The sequence below is a fragment of the Podarcis bocagei genome, assembly GCF_964188305.1.
Source record: "Podarcis bocagei genome assembly, chromosome: 2".
Lineage (NCBI taxonomy): Eukaryota > Metazoa > Chordata > Lepidosauria > Squamata > Lacertidae > Podarcis > Podarcis bocagei.
Genome location: NC_138126.1, coordinates 47,343,563 through 47,357,174, shown reverse-complemented (window position 1 = coordinate 47,357,174; position 13,612 = coordinate 47,343,563). Strand labels below are relative to the sequence as shown.

Sequence of the window (13,612 nt, the reverse complement as noted above, 5' to 3'; positions counted from 1 at the left end):
ATATGTATATGTATATGTATATGTATATGTTGTCGTTTTTAACGAAGCTTAACCGGACCTCGTAGTTAAGTGGTTGATAGTTTAATTGTACAACCCCGTTAGCACCCATTCAAAAGCACTGGTATCATTGGCCCTATTTGAAGAGAAACAAAAGGGAGGACAGAATAAAATGAATAATCGTTTAAAAAACAACATAAAGCCCCACTAAAGCCCATGAAAGGGGGTGAGGAAGCAGGGACCCTGCCTGCAGGAAGCGGGTTGCCCTCGGAAATGGGGCTAGTGAGGAATTTTGGGTGGCTCCATAGACAGACATGAGAGCTCTCTGGCCCCAGCTGGGCGCTGCTGGCTTTTTCCTGCAAGTCAGATTCACTCCTTGCCATTCTCAAAAACCCCAACCCGGAGCTAGATGTGCGCGCCTGATCCCCACCTATATGGCTCACGAGAGGCTGAGGTGTGTGGTCGGGGGGGCAGCATCTGGGCTGGGAAAGAGGCCCCGAGTTTGCTTTCGGAACTTCCCCCTCCGTTTTCAGTCAGTCTCTACGGCCAAGTCCGAATATGAGCCCGTGATGGCTCAACGAAACAAAGAGCCAGCAATCGGAGGGAGGGAGAGAGAGAGAGAGATGGTGCTGGACATTCCCGGATCCAGCCCTCGAGGAGAGGACTGCCCATGCCTTGCCCCCCCCCCCGCCTCCAACTGCAAACCGACGCTCTATGTCACTGGGCGCAGCGAGGCTTACTCCCGAGTAAACACTCGCGAGGGCGGGGGGCCCTTCCTGGCTGCTGCCATCCCGCCCAAGCTGCTCCGCTCGGAGGCATTTACTTCCGAGAAGACGTACAAGAGGATTGGGCTGAACAAAACTGAACAGGGAGGGGGGAGGAGACAAAGTCTGGAATGCATTGATGGGGAAACAAAACGAAACAAAAATCCTACGGGGTGTGCAGCGTGTGTCCCCCCTCCCCGCTCTAAAGCAGCCCGCCCTTTATCTACAGCCCCCCCCCCTTCCGCGCTAGTCCTTTGCAGCAGAGACCTTTGGAGAGGCGAGTGGCTCTTTGGCTCTCTCGCTACCTGCAGCTGCAGCGCACGACTAACGCTGGGGTGCCTGCCTGCCTGGACGGCTAACCCGGAAGACGAGAGAGCGGGGTGTGTGGTGCGTGTGTGTGAGAGACAGACAGACAGACAGACAGACAGAGAGAGAGAGAGAGAGAGAGTCTGACGCCACTTGTACGTGCTTCTATTTCTGTACCTGCCTTGGCCGGCTTGTTGGAGCGCTGAGCGGGGCTGGGGCTGCTGCAGCCTCCGCCTGGCCGTCGGCTCAGCCTGCGGCTCCCCCTCCCCCCCCCCAGACCAGCGTTGCTCCTGGCTGCTGCCCCTCCTCCCTCCCTCCCGCGGCTCCTCCGCCCCCTCCCGGCCGCCACCAATATCTTTCCCTTCAACCCCCTGCTGGCACTGAGGAGCTGTCTGGGATGCGGCGTCCGGGGAGACCACCCTTGCTCGCCACTGCTGGGTGAGTAGCTCTAGATTTCCCTTTTTTTTTGCTTCGGCGGCCCGAGGAAGCCCGTTCCTTTCTCCAGCGCTGCCCGCTGCCCTGGATGTGGAGCCGCCTTTTCATTAGGGGTTATATATATTGGCTGCTCCCTCCCTCTCTCTTTCTCTCGGTACCACTTTGCTCTGGTGACTTGGTTACATACAGGCAGGGAGGGAGGGAGAAATGGTGACTGTTGCGGCTGGAAAGGGCGAGTTTGGCGTGTGCGTAAAAGGCAGCGAGAGCGGAGCGCTGCCGCCTGCGGAGTTTGCCGTCGAGATCCGTACGGATCTCCACACAAAAGAGACGGCGGTTCAAAGGGTGACCCGCCCCGTCGTGTAGAAGATCCTAAGGCAGCAGAAGCGAGGCAGGTCTCAGCTCGGGTTTCCCGCTACGAGGGAGAAACGTGGCGGCAGCACCCTTGGGTGCTGTGAGCCGCCTTCTGCGTAAAGGGCGCGCGGGAGCGTTAGGAGAGGTCGCTTGTTTTTATTTGCAGCGAGGTGCAAATAACTGGAATGAAATCAGACTCGAAAGTGTCGGAGCTGGAGAGAAGACCCGGTCAGCTTGTGTGGCAAAAGTTGGGGAGTGTTTGGGGTCAGGAGGAGCCACGGAGTGACACGTAGTGTCCTGGAGAGAAGCAGCAGCGAATTTAGAGGCGATTGTGGACGTGGAGGAAACTGCTGTTGGTGAATATCCAGCACAGGCAAATGCTCTCTGGGGTCAGAGCTCGTGGTGACTATAGGAATGGCTCCCTTCCTATTATTTCCTTTTTTTAAAGTCTCTTAAACTAAGATAAATTAGGAAGGGGTGGAGACCCAGTCTGGGGTGAGGAGAGAGAGAGGGAGAAAACGAGCAGCGCGTGTAAATAAACAGTCTTTGTTATATCTGTTCACAATGGGGGTCTCCCCCTGCTCTTATCACTGGCACAGGTGCCTGCCTACCTTGAAAGACACAATTAACAGCTGCTTTTGAGTGCGCGCGTGTGCGTTGCGAGTGCAAACATGGTGGGAGTCATCTCAGCGAGATGGCATCGCATGTCCATTCAGATAAAACCACGGAGTAAAATCTGGGGAATCTCCCGTCAAAAGCAAAATTGAATGCGAGGGATAGGGAGCAGATGTGCATCTATAGCAGTACATCATTCCCTAACCGGAAATGCATTTATAGTATATTAAAAAGGAGGCGGGTTGTTGTTTTTAATCCCAGGGAAGAATTTACCTAGACCAAAACTTCTGCAACTTAAAAACAAAAGGGAACCAAAACAAAAAAGGGAAAGAAGCGAGTTTGCCCGAGCGATCTCTGTCCTCGAATTATATACATTGACTCGATTAATACCTCCCTGTTCATTGGTAGGAGGCAGCTGCCAACCTTTTCCTGGGACGAAATATAACCACCCGCGTTCCCTCTGCCTGTCTCGAACCTGCTGCTGTTGTATAAAATGCATCCCATTACGTGCATCTGTAACAACGCGGGGTGTCTTAAAATTGTCTTCCCTTTCGGAATCTGGCGTTCCCCGCATAGAGTCCACCAAACAACCGATCGCCCCCCGAAATCCTGATGGGAGGCTCGGGGAGAGACGGCGCAGGCTGCTTCTTCGGCCCACGCAGAGATTTGTCAGGGATTGGAGCCGGCTGGCTGCTGCAGTGCCGCCGCAGCCCGCTGCCCATTCAAGCAGATTCTCTCCAGAGAGGACTTTAATAAAATTGACAGAATAGTTGTTTAACCAGCCGTGTGAAGCGGGCTGAATCTCAGCCCCAGAAAATTAGTTAAGCTGCTGCACCCGTGGTCCTTGTGCGGGTTAGTTGATGTTCCGATGCGTGAATTAATTAAATAAGAGGCCCCAACACACGCTCACACACACACACACGCACGCGCGCATACCTTGCTCTCCTTCGTTTCCTTACTCGGAGTAGTCGGCTGCAGCGATGCATTTAATAGCAACGCGACCTCAGAAAGCGCAGATAGAGTTGCTAGCCAGCGGAGAGGGCTGCTTTTTTGCTTTTGCTTTTTTTTTAAAGAAACTGGAGACGCGCTGCTCGCTCAAGGAAGAAGGAGCCGAGAGAAACGAGTTAAGGGAGAAGAATTCACAGCTTTCACCCTCGTTACAACGAGGCACGGAGGGAGGCGGAATCCGATCTCCAGTAAATGATCCGGGGGAGTCTCTCCTGGGCAGTCGGGCGCCCTTGCTCCCTTCGCTGCTAGCAAGGATCCAGGAACAACCCCACAAGCCGAAGCAGGGAAAAGAGACGAGGCGCAAGGCAAAAGCACAAAACAAAAGCCATTCCTAAAATCCCAAATTTAGCCATGCTAGTGGCAGGCACTAATAATAATGCAGAGGATCTGAGGAGAAAGGGGAGGCAAGTTGCCTTTTGTGCAAAAGCCATGAAAGAAGGTAACGGGGAGCTGGAGAGGAGGAACGCGGCCGCTGGGAATGTTGCCGCGTCGCTGTTTTTGAACGAGAGTTTTTGCGCGCTTTTCGGCCTGCGAAGGATGCGCGGCGGGGCGAGGCTCCCTCGGCGCGGGCGGTGGGCCGGCTGGCTCTCTCGCGGTGGGGAAGTGGCAGGAGCCGGCTGCAGGGTAACCTGACACGCGGGGCTTCAGGGGAGTTTCCTGGGCAGCCTTAGGGTCTCTCGCTCGCCATAAATCAAGCAGCTTGATTAATCTTTACAATTTGTCTTTTAAAACAAACAAGGCGAATTATCAGCTCGTTAACTGCGATTTTATCACCTGTCTAAAACAAACAGCTTCCTTTAACACCCCCCTCGGAAAAAAGGGGGAAACACCCGCAGCTTTGCTGAGTGCGGGAAAGGGCAATATTTAAAACGGTGGTTTGAACGCACAGCGCATCATTATGCACGCATTTATGCCAGCATTTCAGAGAGGTACAGGAGCGCATCTACGCGAGAAAACAATGAAATTACCTTTTTATCCCACAATGCCTCAGTGGAGGGTCTCGATTTGGCCTCTGGGATTTTGGTAATTTGGAAATTTGTAAAATGTTTGCTCATTTATTAATTAAAAACATGCCCCAGCTACACACACACATCCCAACACCCCTCTGAAATCTCGACAGGGCAGGCGGAGGCGGGGCGGGGAAGGCTCTCAGGTAAATCAAAATGTGTCCAACTTTATTCCCGAGTAACAAAATCGAAGCTTTTCTTTCCGTCTCTTGTCACTGGGGCTGGGGAGTGAAATAATTCTGCATGTTGCATGTCACTTTAAAATATCGTTTTGTGGTAAAGGCAAAGCTAATATTAGAACAGGAGAAAAGGTTCAGATCATGAACGAGGGGGGGAGCAAGCTGGTCTCTCCCTCGCTCCCACCCTCCCGGCTGCCAGTCCTGGTGGAGCCGGAAGCCCTTCACAACGCGATATTGGGGGAATATCATATTTTCTAGCGCTGGCTTGACACTGAACCCCCCACGACCCCTTGACCTTCCTTTGATTTGGGAAGGTCCCCTCCGCGTTCCAGGGCTGCTTCTGTGCTTGGAGGGATCTCTCGCTGCTGCTGCTTCTCCTCCCTCCCCAGAATTTTTACCTGGGGAAGGAAAACGTCCGGCAGGAGAGAGAGGAGAACCCGCGCTTCCTGGTTGCTGCTGTATTGTTTAGATTACGCATTGTGTGCGTGTAGGAAAGGCTTTAGGTTTTGGTGAGAAACAGCGGCTTCTCTTGAAAACAAAACCACGCAAACAAAAATGAAGCGGGTTGAAGATCTGAAAAGGCCGGCAGCATCTGGGACCGGCCTGATCGTGGCGCACACTCCTGGTAGAGATGGGCTGCTTGCCCCGGTCACCTCTCGTCTCTCCGGGCGCACACTGAGCCTGAAGGACAAGGGGCGCCTCCCAGAGCTCACGTCTCGCTGGGCCAGGGTCTGCTCGCGGTGCGTGCTGGGGAGAATGGCAAAGGCAGTGGGTGGGTCGATCGGCCTTGGCTCCCTGACAAGCCCACCATCTCAGCCCACCCTCCGGCCCCAGGAGCAGAGCGGGAGGAGCCGTGCTGCCCGGGCCGGCTGCCCCCACTTCTCCTCTTTCTTACCCGGATCGCCATGGCTCCCCTCCTGCTTTGGAAGAGGGTGTGCTGGGGGTCTCTCTCTCCGTCTCTCTCCTCGCAACTAAGCTGAAGAGGAAGCCGAGGACTCCGGGAAGGCATCCGGGAGAAAACAAAGACCAAACGAGCGAGAGAAGCAGCACAAGCTGGAGGGCGGAAAAAAGGGCATTGCAAGGGAGCATCGTCCTAACCTCCAGGGCCCACGGGCTGGGATGGGATCCCCGCCGGAGCCGACGCAAAGAGGGGGCAGCAGGGAGAAGGAGAGAGGGGGAGAGAGGGCTCTGGGCTGCGCCTTCCCGCCCGCCTTGTTTGGGAATCTGGAATTGTTTTGTCTGGCTCGGAAGGTGACAGGGAGGCGAGGGCCGGGGGGAGAGAAGGAGAGGGGCGCAGGAGGGTGCCTCCAGCTCCCCGGAGAGCCCGCGGAGGCTTGGAGGGGGGCAACGAGGGGCTGAGCAGGGTGGGCTCTGCCCACCCCCTTTGGGGTATATTATTAAAAAGTTCATTTCCTGGCGAATTTGGCCGTGGCGGGTGACGTCAGAACCCCGGCGTCTCGGCGACGGCCCGCCTGGCTGGGGAGAAGGAGCCTCCTCTGGCCCAATTACGGGCTGTCAATCTTCCCCTCCCCCGCCCTTCAGGAAAGTGGCCTGGCCTCCCCCCCCCCTTCATATGGGGCGGGGGAGCAAGGAGAGGAGGCAGAGAAGCCACCCACCCACCCAGATCCCCACCGAGGGTGCTGCATCTGACCTCCGTGCCATTTCGCTCCCCTTGCAGCCTAGCCTTCTTCGCCTGTCCCCGCAGCTAGGATGCTGCAAGCGCGCCTCTTTCTCCCTAACCCACCCTAACAGGTATCCACGCTCTGTGCTGTCATTTGCACCCGCCAACAACCCACGAAGAGCGATGATGCAATTTGATCGCGCACACACCAAAGTCTTGCTTTGACGCTGGAAATTCAATTTATATCTCCAGCACTCTAGGAATGACAGTCTGCTCATTATTTTTTATATCCTCCCTCTCCTCACACAGCGCATAAGGTATATAGTTCCTTGGGCTGGAATGTGTTTGTACGTGGCAGTATTGTCTTATAAGTTGGTGCCAACACCAATTCCAAAAAATCCCTATTAGGGCAATCCCTTTATTAGGCTAACCAGAAGTCACAAAACAAGGTGCAGACTTTCTTGTCCCCCAGAACTCTTGCCATTTAGCCTGATGAAGGGTTCTGAAGCACCCCAAAGCTTGCTTATTGTTTTGTGTAGCATTTTGGTTGGCCTAGTAAGGGCATTGCCCTAATATGGAATTTAGATTATGGGCCAACAAAGCTACCTTCACTACTTTTTCAAGAGCACCTAAAAGTGTATTTAGAATTCTGGTCCTATACAAGGCAGATGTGGTTCAGGTGGCATTTTTGATTGCATCAAGCATGTATGCAGCGCAGCACCTTTTCCAGTTTTACAGAACCTTTTGAAAGAAAACAATGTGGGTGGGTGGGGGTTCTGCGCAGCTCTGAAGCTTGCACTTTTTTGTTAGCAAACTAAATAGGTATGTTATCACTTGAAACTTTGGGGAACTTTCTTATTTGTCTTCCTGTTTCACCCACACTGCTTGCACATTATAAATAGGGATCCTTCACAAGCAACAATGACACACACAAACGATGCCCTCCTGTCCATGCTTACACTACCTGGCTTTACAAGTGGATCACAATTCCTCCAGGATGCTCAGCCAACTGAAGTGCCATCATCTATTCTGTTCTGTGGCCTGGATCCCGGGAAGTGTCAGGAGAAGCAAAACAACAACAAACACCTGGAACATAATAGCACCTGGGTCAGTCACAGAGGCACTCCTATATTTTCCATCCCAGTAAATTTCACTTTTGGAACTGGAAAGAATGTCTTTCCTTCCCTCTGACTCACATTTGGTTGATTGCATCCATTCTTCCATTAAATGGCATGATTTTATTTTTATTTTTAAAATTCTCTCTCTGTTTGTGTGTATATATATATATATATATATATATATACTGGAGACAGTATTATACCTTGTGGAAGGGGAGAACAGGGACATCTGGTTCCATTACCTTAGTTAATCAAACAAACAGCCACCCTGCCCTCACAACCAGGTACTTTAAAAGAAAGGAAAACTCCCATATCTTAAGTTCTTCTTGGCTAAAGTTTTCCTAAGGTGCAGGTAGCTGGAGACAGAACCTTCAAAATGTGATGACTGAATTAACGCCATGAATGAAAAGTCCTGTTGACTTGTTCCTATAGCCTTAGAACAGGGGCTTGAAAGGCAAGGGTCCACCTGGAGGAAGAGACGCTCCCCACCAGCGGCGGAAGAGCCCATGCTGCTGAACACCTGGAGAGGCTCCTTCAACCTTGGTGGTGTCCTTAGCAAGGGCTTGTAACTGGCTCCATTCTCCCGCCGACTTCTCTAACTCTTTGCAGGGACACAGAGCCCCTTGTGGGAGAGGGGGAGTTTCTTCCCCCAACTCTACCTTGGGGGCTTGTCGTTTCCAAGAGGGGCTAATGCCCAGTGACAGCTGAACAGCTCAGGGTGTCAAAGGAAGGAAGATCTTCTGGGCGTTTGAAATAAACCAGCCTTGCCTTGTTGACGGGGAACATTAGTCAGAGGGGGTTGCTTTTATTTCCATCCCTTCCGAATACTATAAGATAGATTTAGCAGCGTTTGGGGCGGGTGGTGGTGGTAACAAAACGGCGTTTCGAGACGGGTTTATAAGGTTTCCTTTTTACGACCAAGGCTGCGATCCCGTGAACTTAGGATAACACAGTGGGCTCTGCGTAAACATGCTTTAAGATTGTGGACACTAACCTCTCTCACCTAAGAATCTGAAGGGAATTTAGGACCAAATTTGTCCTAAATGTATCCATCCAAGGGGGCTGACCTGTATTACGTGACTAAGGTAAAAAGTACGCAAGGGCCTAAAGAGAAAAATAAATGAAGTGTCTTTGGGTGCCTTTGAGAAATACTTCTTTCCCCCCATGCCCAACCTCCACCCCTCAAAAAGTGACATTAGAGGTGAATAATCGTTTGAGGAGACTGGAAAGAAGAGGCGGGATGCCCATTCGCGGGTTGCATTGTCAGCCTGCGCGTTTGTGTGCGTGCGCGTTATTAAAGACCCAGAGATGAAAGTGCCTCGACTTTGTAGAAAAGTTTCTCATTAACTGCGCCTTAAAACTGAGAAGGAAAATGACGCCTCTGCTGTTCCTGAACTGATGCAGGCTGGACAGGCTGCTGTACCTTCCGTCCTAATAGGAAGAGAATTGATGGCTAAATTACCGGAGCGCGTCGTGTCTCCCATCCTTCCCCACCCCCATTCTGCAGAAAGGGCTGGGTCTAGGTCAGGAGTTGAGGATTGGTGAGGTCTCTTAGCATCCGTGCAAGCGCCTTGGTAGTCCTGGGCGGCTGTGCAGAGGAACGAATAAGGAAGAAGGTCGAAGGAAAGCGTAAGTAACAATGCGAGAATCCACCAGAGCGAAAGCAGACCGCTTGGGTGTTGAGCAAAAGGGCAGGAAGGGTGGCTGCTTAGCAAGCCTGGCCCTTGACGCAGCGGTTGGCCAGGAGTTTAGGAAAGTTTAAGACGCGGCGCTTGCCTGCCCTGCAACCGGAGTCGCCATCTCTCCTGGCCGCTCTAGTTTGTATCTGGTCGCGTGCGCCCGATCCATACCGGGGGGGGGGGGTCGGGGAAAGGATCACCCAGGGCAGCAATATAGTATTAGGGGGGGGGTGTCCGGAGGGCGGAGGGAAGGGGGTGAGCTTGGCTTTCAGAACTTCCTTTATCTGGTCGGTTAAATCCGACGGCGATCCTGGCCTGATTGTGCAATGCGCAACGAAGAGCCAGAAATCACAGGCGGCAACTACAGCCCAGGGTCGCTTCGGCTTCAGGCTCTCGGAGGAAATGCAGGCCGAGAATGCGCGTAGCAGAGTCGGGAGGGCTTACTTCCGAGTAGGCACGCTGCACCAAACTGAAGCGGGGTAGGGGGAGAGTCGGGACTGCATTCGTGGGGGCGGTAAACCCCTGAGAGTGTGTGTGTGGTGTTCCCACCCTATCTTCGATGCCGTCATCTGCACCCCCGCCCGCAGATCAAATATTTGGAGAGACGTCACTTGTCTATAAACCTCCTTCTTTACCTGCAAGAGCAGCAAGAGGGGTCTGGGGCGGGCTCCTGGTGGAGTAGCGAACTCGAGGAGACAAAGTTGGTGAGTGTGTTTCTAATCTAACGCCTCCATTTATTTCTTCACCTGGCTTGGCTAGTTACAGCAATTGCACAGGGCTGGCTTGTTTTCCTCCAACCAGCCAGGTCATTCTCTGGTGTGTTGTGTGTGTCTCCCCCAGATCAGAGACACAGGTGCCTGCCTCAAATGACACAAGTGAACCGATGCTAAGGCGTGCGCGCGCGTCACCGCAACAACGGGGCATTTACCTGTCCATCAAGTTAAAACAAGCTGGGGAGCGAGTCTCAAATCCGGCGAGGGGTGGGGAAATATCTCTTCAAAAGCAGGGTGGCAGAGGGAAAGGGGTAGGTAGTATTTATAAAGTAAGCATTTTTAAAAAAATATACCTTATTATGAAAATAGCCTTACTCCCGAAAAGAGATATAGGGAGATCAAAACTTTTACCGCACAAAAGGCATGACTATATTTAAGAGTATTCTGCTCGGAGGACAGAAATCCGCAAGAATATCTCTCTTATCTATACGCCGTCCATGGCATTTAGAGTTTTCTAGAAACAAGAGACACGCAGCTCGCTCAAGGAAGAAGGAGCCGAGAGAAACGACTTAAGGGCGAAGAATTCACAACTTTCACCCTCGTTACAACGAGGCACGGAGGGAGGCGGAATCCGATTTCGAGTAAAAGATCCGGGGGAGTCTCTCCTGGGCAGTCGGGCGCCCTTCGCTGCTAGGAAGGATCCAGGAACAACCCCACACTTCGTCCCCAATTAAACCGCCGCAGAAAAGGCAACATTTAAAATAGTGGCAGGGGAGAGGAGAGGTTTTATTAGCCTCTCTATGTGCTGGATTTGAAAGAAAGATTTAGAGTTCTGATCCGGAGCAGGAAGAAACGAGCCACAAGAGCAGCAGCGTCTTTAGCAAAAATTGCGAATATTAAAACTCTTAAGGTTAGTTATGCTGGCGATGGGCAACAACAACAACGCACTTAATCTGAGGAAAGGGAAGGCAGCTAGCGCTCGTAGAACTCGTGTGCAAAAGCAAAGTCCCTTGAAATGTTGCTGCTGCTGCTTTTATTAATGCGGAATGGTGGACGGAAGAATGTATCCACTGAATAGTTTGTCTTCTAAATTGTGGGCTTGATTTGGATGGTTTCTTTCCTTTTAGAAATGTTTTTGCTTGTGAGGGGGCGTTCTTTCAGTCTGCCACCAATGTTTTCTGAGGGTGATTGGATAATTTTCCTTTTCAATTTTTATTTTTTGCTGGGTTTTAAATGGGGAGGGAGAGTTGCTGAGCAAGCGGCTAGTTCTCTCCAGCCACCCACCTCGCCTGTGGCAGGAGCTGTTTCAAGCAGCAGGCTCGAAAGCTTCGGGGGCTTCAAACTAACAGAAAGCGGTTTATTAAAAAGTTTTTGAAAGCCCAAGCAGTAGCATAGTCATGCTTTAGATTCAGAGAGTTAAAAGCATATCAATATTTTGAACATGATTGAGAGCTGGTCCTGCTACATCGTTTCAATGCCCCATAAGGAATGAAAAGAGTATACAATAACCTATGTGGTTTGCCTAGATTTTCCTGGAATTGTAAATGTCCAATAGTTATATTGGACACCAAGGGTTCTAAATATGACCTTGGTTTGGATGGGATTTTTCAGGCGATTACCTAGGAAGACTCATGACTTCCATGCAAAACCAGTGCTTTTGTATTCTTGCTTTAACCTAAATATCAGATTTAAGAAAATCCAGAGGGGTAGGAGGCTATTGTAATGATCTGGCAGCTATATGATCACTAAATTATACTTCTACCCAGAATTATTTCCAAATTGCCATGCCCGTGGAGTATTAATATAATTAATTCACTTCTACTAAAATTATTTACTATTTTAAACGAAGATTTTAAACTGATGTTAAAAGTGTGACTTGGAAAATGTATTTCTGGGGTTTTTTTATATAAAAAAATGCAAGTTGGGTATTGGTTTTGTTCATTTATTAAATGGTGAACAAAACAAGCTGCCTGAGAAAAATGCCACATCGACTAGGATCCTGAATGTACTTACTGCTAAGAAGTTAAATCAGCTTAGGGGGCTGATCTACTGTGAAGTGAATGGACTGAGCACTAAAGTTATGGTGAAATAACAATTATGTAATAATAGAACCAAAACACTGAACTACAGCGGAAAGAAATAAGGCATGTAGTTAGAAATAAAATCCTTGCCGGTTTTAAATACGTTTGGATTCGAATTCTCTGGTACATTAATAGCCACTTCAGTTTTATTTGAGGTACTTCTGGTTTACTCTGCATGTGCCTAGGATCCAACCCACCTAACACTACTCTAATTACAACTGAATCAGCTTGAACAAAACAAAACAAAGGCAGGCAATTGTTGCCCTTGTTTTAAAATGATGGGGAACCGGACTGTGGGCCTTGAGAAATAGGGTGTGGGTTTCCTAAAGCTGACCATATTTCGTGACCCCATGTCCCTGCCTACTCTGCTTTTAAGTACTTCTCTCTCCCCCCCCCCACTTTCTCCTTAAGTTATTTAGTGCCGTGTAGATTCCCAAATCCTAGGTAAGGAGCATGCTTTACGCTGAGTAAAGTATACACTTTGCAACAAGAAGAAAGCACGATCTCTGAGAGATAAGGAGCTTGCTTAATAATGGGAAAGCTGGAATGGGGCGAAGCGAGAAGTTATGGGAGAGGTGGGGGGCAGCAAAAGTCTAAAAAGCAATGGAGGAGTGGAATGGCGCGTGGGGTGGGGGGGGGAGGGAGTCTTTGGCGGGTTCAGCGCTTTTTAGCTGTTTGGAGTAAATGAGGGGAATGTGGATTTCCCGGGGCCAATCGCAAGGCTCGGCTGAGCGCCTGGCTGCTGATTGGCTGGTTCTTAGCCTGCGCGTCGCCCCTAGTTCATGTCTACTGAACTGAGTCCAGCTGGCGCCAGAGCTGACATAGGATGCTTTGGGGATGTTACAAAAAAGGCCAGAATAAGTGGAGCTTGCCATCTGAGTAAGAGCTTCTATCCAAGCCTCCTCTCCCTCTCTCTCTTCGCTCTCCTTCGCCTCTCCCTCGCTCACTCTTTTCTGCATTTCCATCTTCCAAACAATCATCTCCCCTCCCCCCCTTTACAGCCTCATAAAGAAACTTTTCAAACATTTGGAGTTAGATTCAGTCTGCTTGGAATTTCTCTCTGTAAGTATGTTTGTTAGTGGAACCGAGAGGGTGGGCGGGGGAGGAAAAGGAGACTGCGCTTATTTTGCAGGAGAAAACGCGTTCGAATCGCTGTTTTTTGTTTTTGTTTTTAAAGCACTCGTCACTCCGAGTTTTCTTTTCTTTTATCTCAGTTTGAACTACAAAGAAACGCAGACCAAAGGGCTCTCTTCTTTTCCCCTTTTCTTACAGTTCGTCGCTTATTGACAACTGTAGAAAAGTAGATACTATTTTTTTTGTACAGCGGAACATTAAAAACAAATGTTTTGATGTTAGCCTGGGGACGGTGTGGAAGAATGAATATTTTTGAACCGGGAGGGGGGCGGCGGCTACAGACTGTGATGGTCAAAATAAGGACCCTCCTTCGCTCCCCTCTCTTCCCTCCCCCACCTCCATCCCGTGATTCAGAGGACAATTTTTACAGGACTGTGTCTGCCGGAATCTAACGCGTACTCTTTGGAGTACATCTTCAAAAGGCACGTAAGGTACTAACCGTTCCTTCCTTCCTTACAGGTGGTGATCCCAGGTGTGTGGCAGGAGCCTCTCTCCGCAACTTCCCTGTTTAAAAGAGGGACACACGGTTACCTTTGTCTACCTTCCGAGATCAACCTAGCTCTCTACCGTTTCAAAACCAAATCCAACTCTAAACCAAAACGGT

At 50.5% G+C, this 13,612-nt stretch overlaps 1 long non-coding RNA gene across 6 annotated transcripts in view; it reads right to left on the bottom strand.

Annotated features, from left to right (window-relative positions):
- The window catches only part of LOC308581691, a 30,093-nt gene that overhangs the window by 14,324 nt on the left and 2,157 nt on the right, over positions 1–13,612 (bottom strand). For 4 of the 6 annotated variants that reach the window (XR_014005167.1, XR_014005168.1, XR_014005169.1 and 1 more), the window contains exons 2-3: positions 13,448–13,512; positions 7,248–7,369 (exon numbers count right to left, since the gene is read on the bottom strand). This is a non-coding gene — a long non-coding RNA (uncharacterized lncRNA). Of the gene's footprint in view, positions 1–7,247; positions 7,370–13,447; positions 13,565–13,612 lie in introns of those variants that run through there. The other 2 variants (XR_014005171.1, XR_014005172.1) reach the window with 1 other exon arrangement.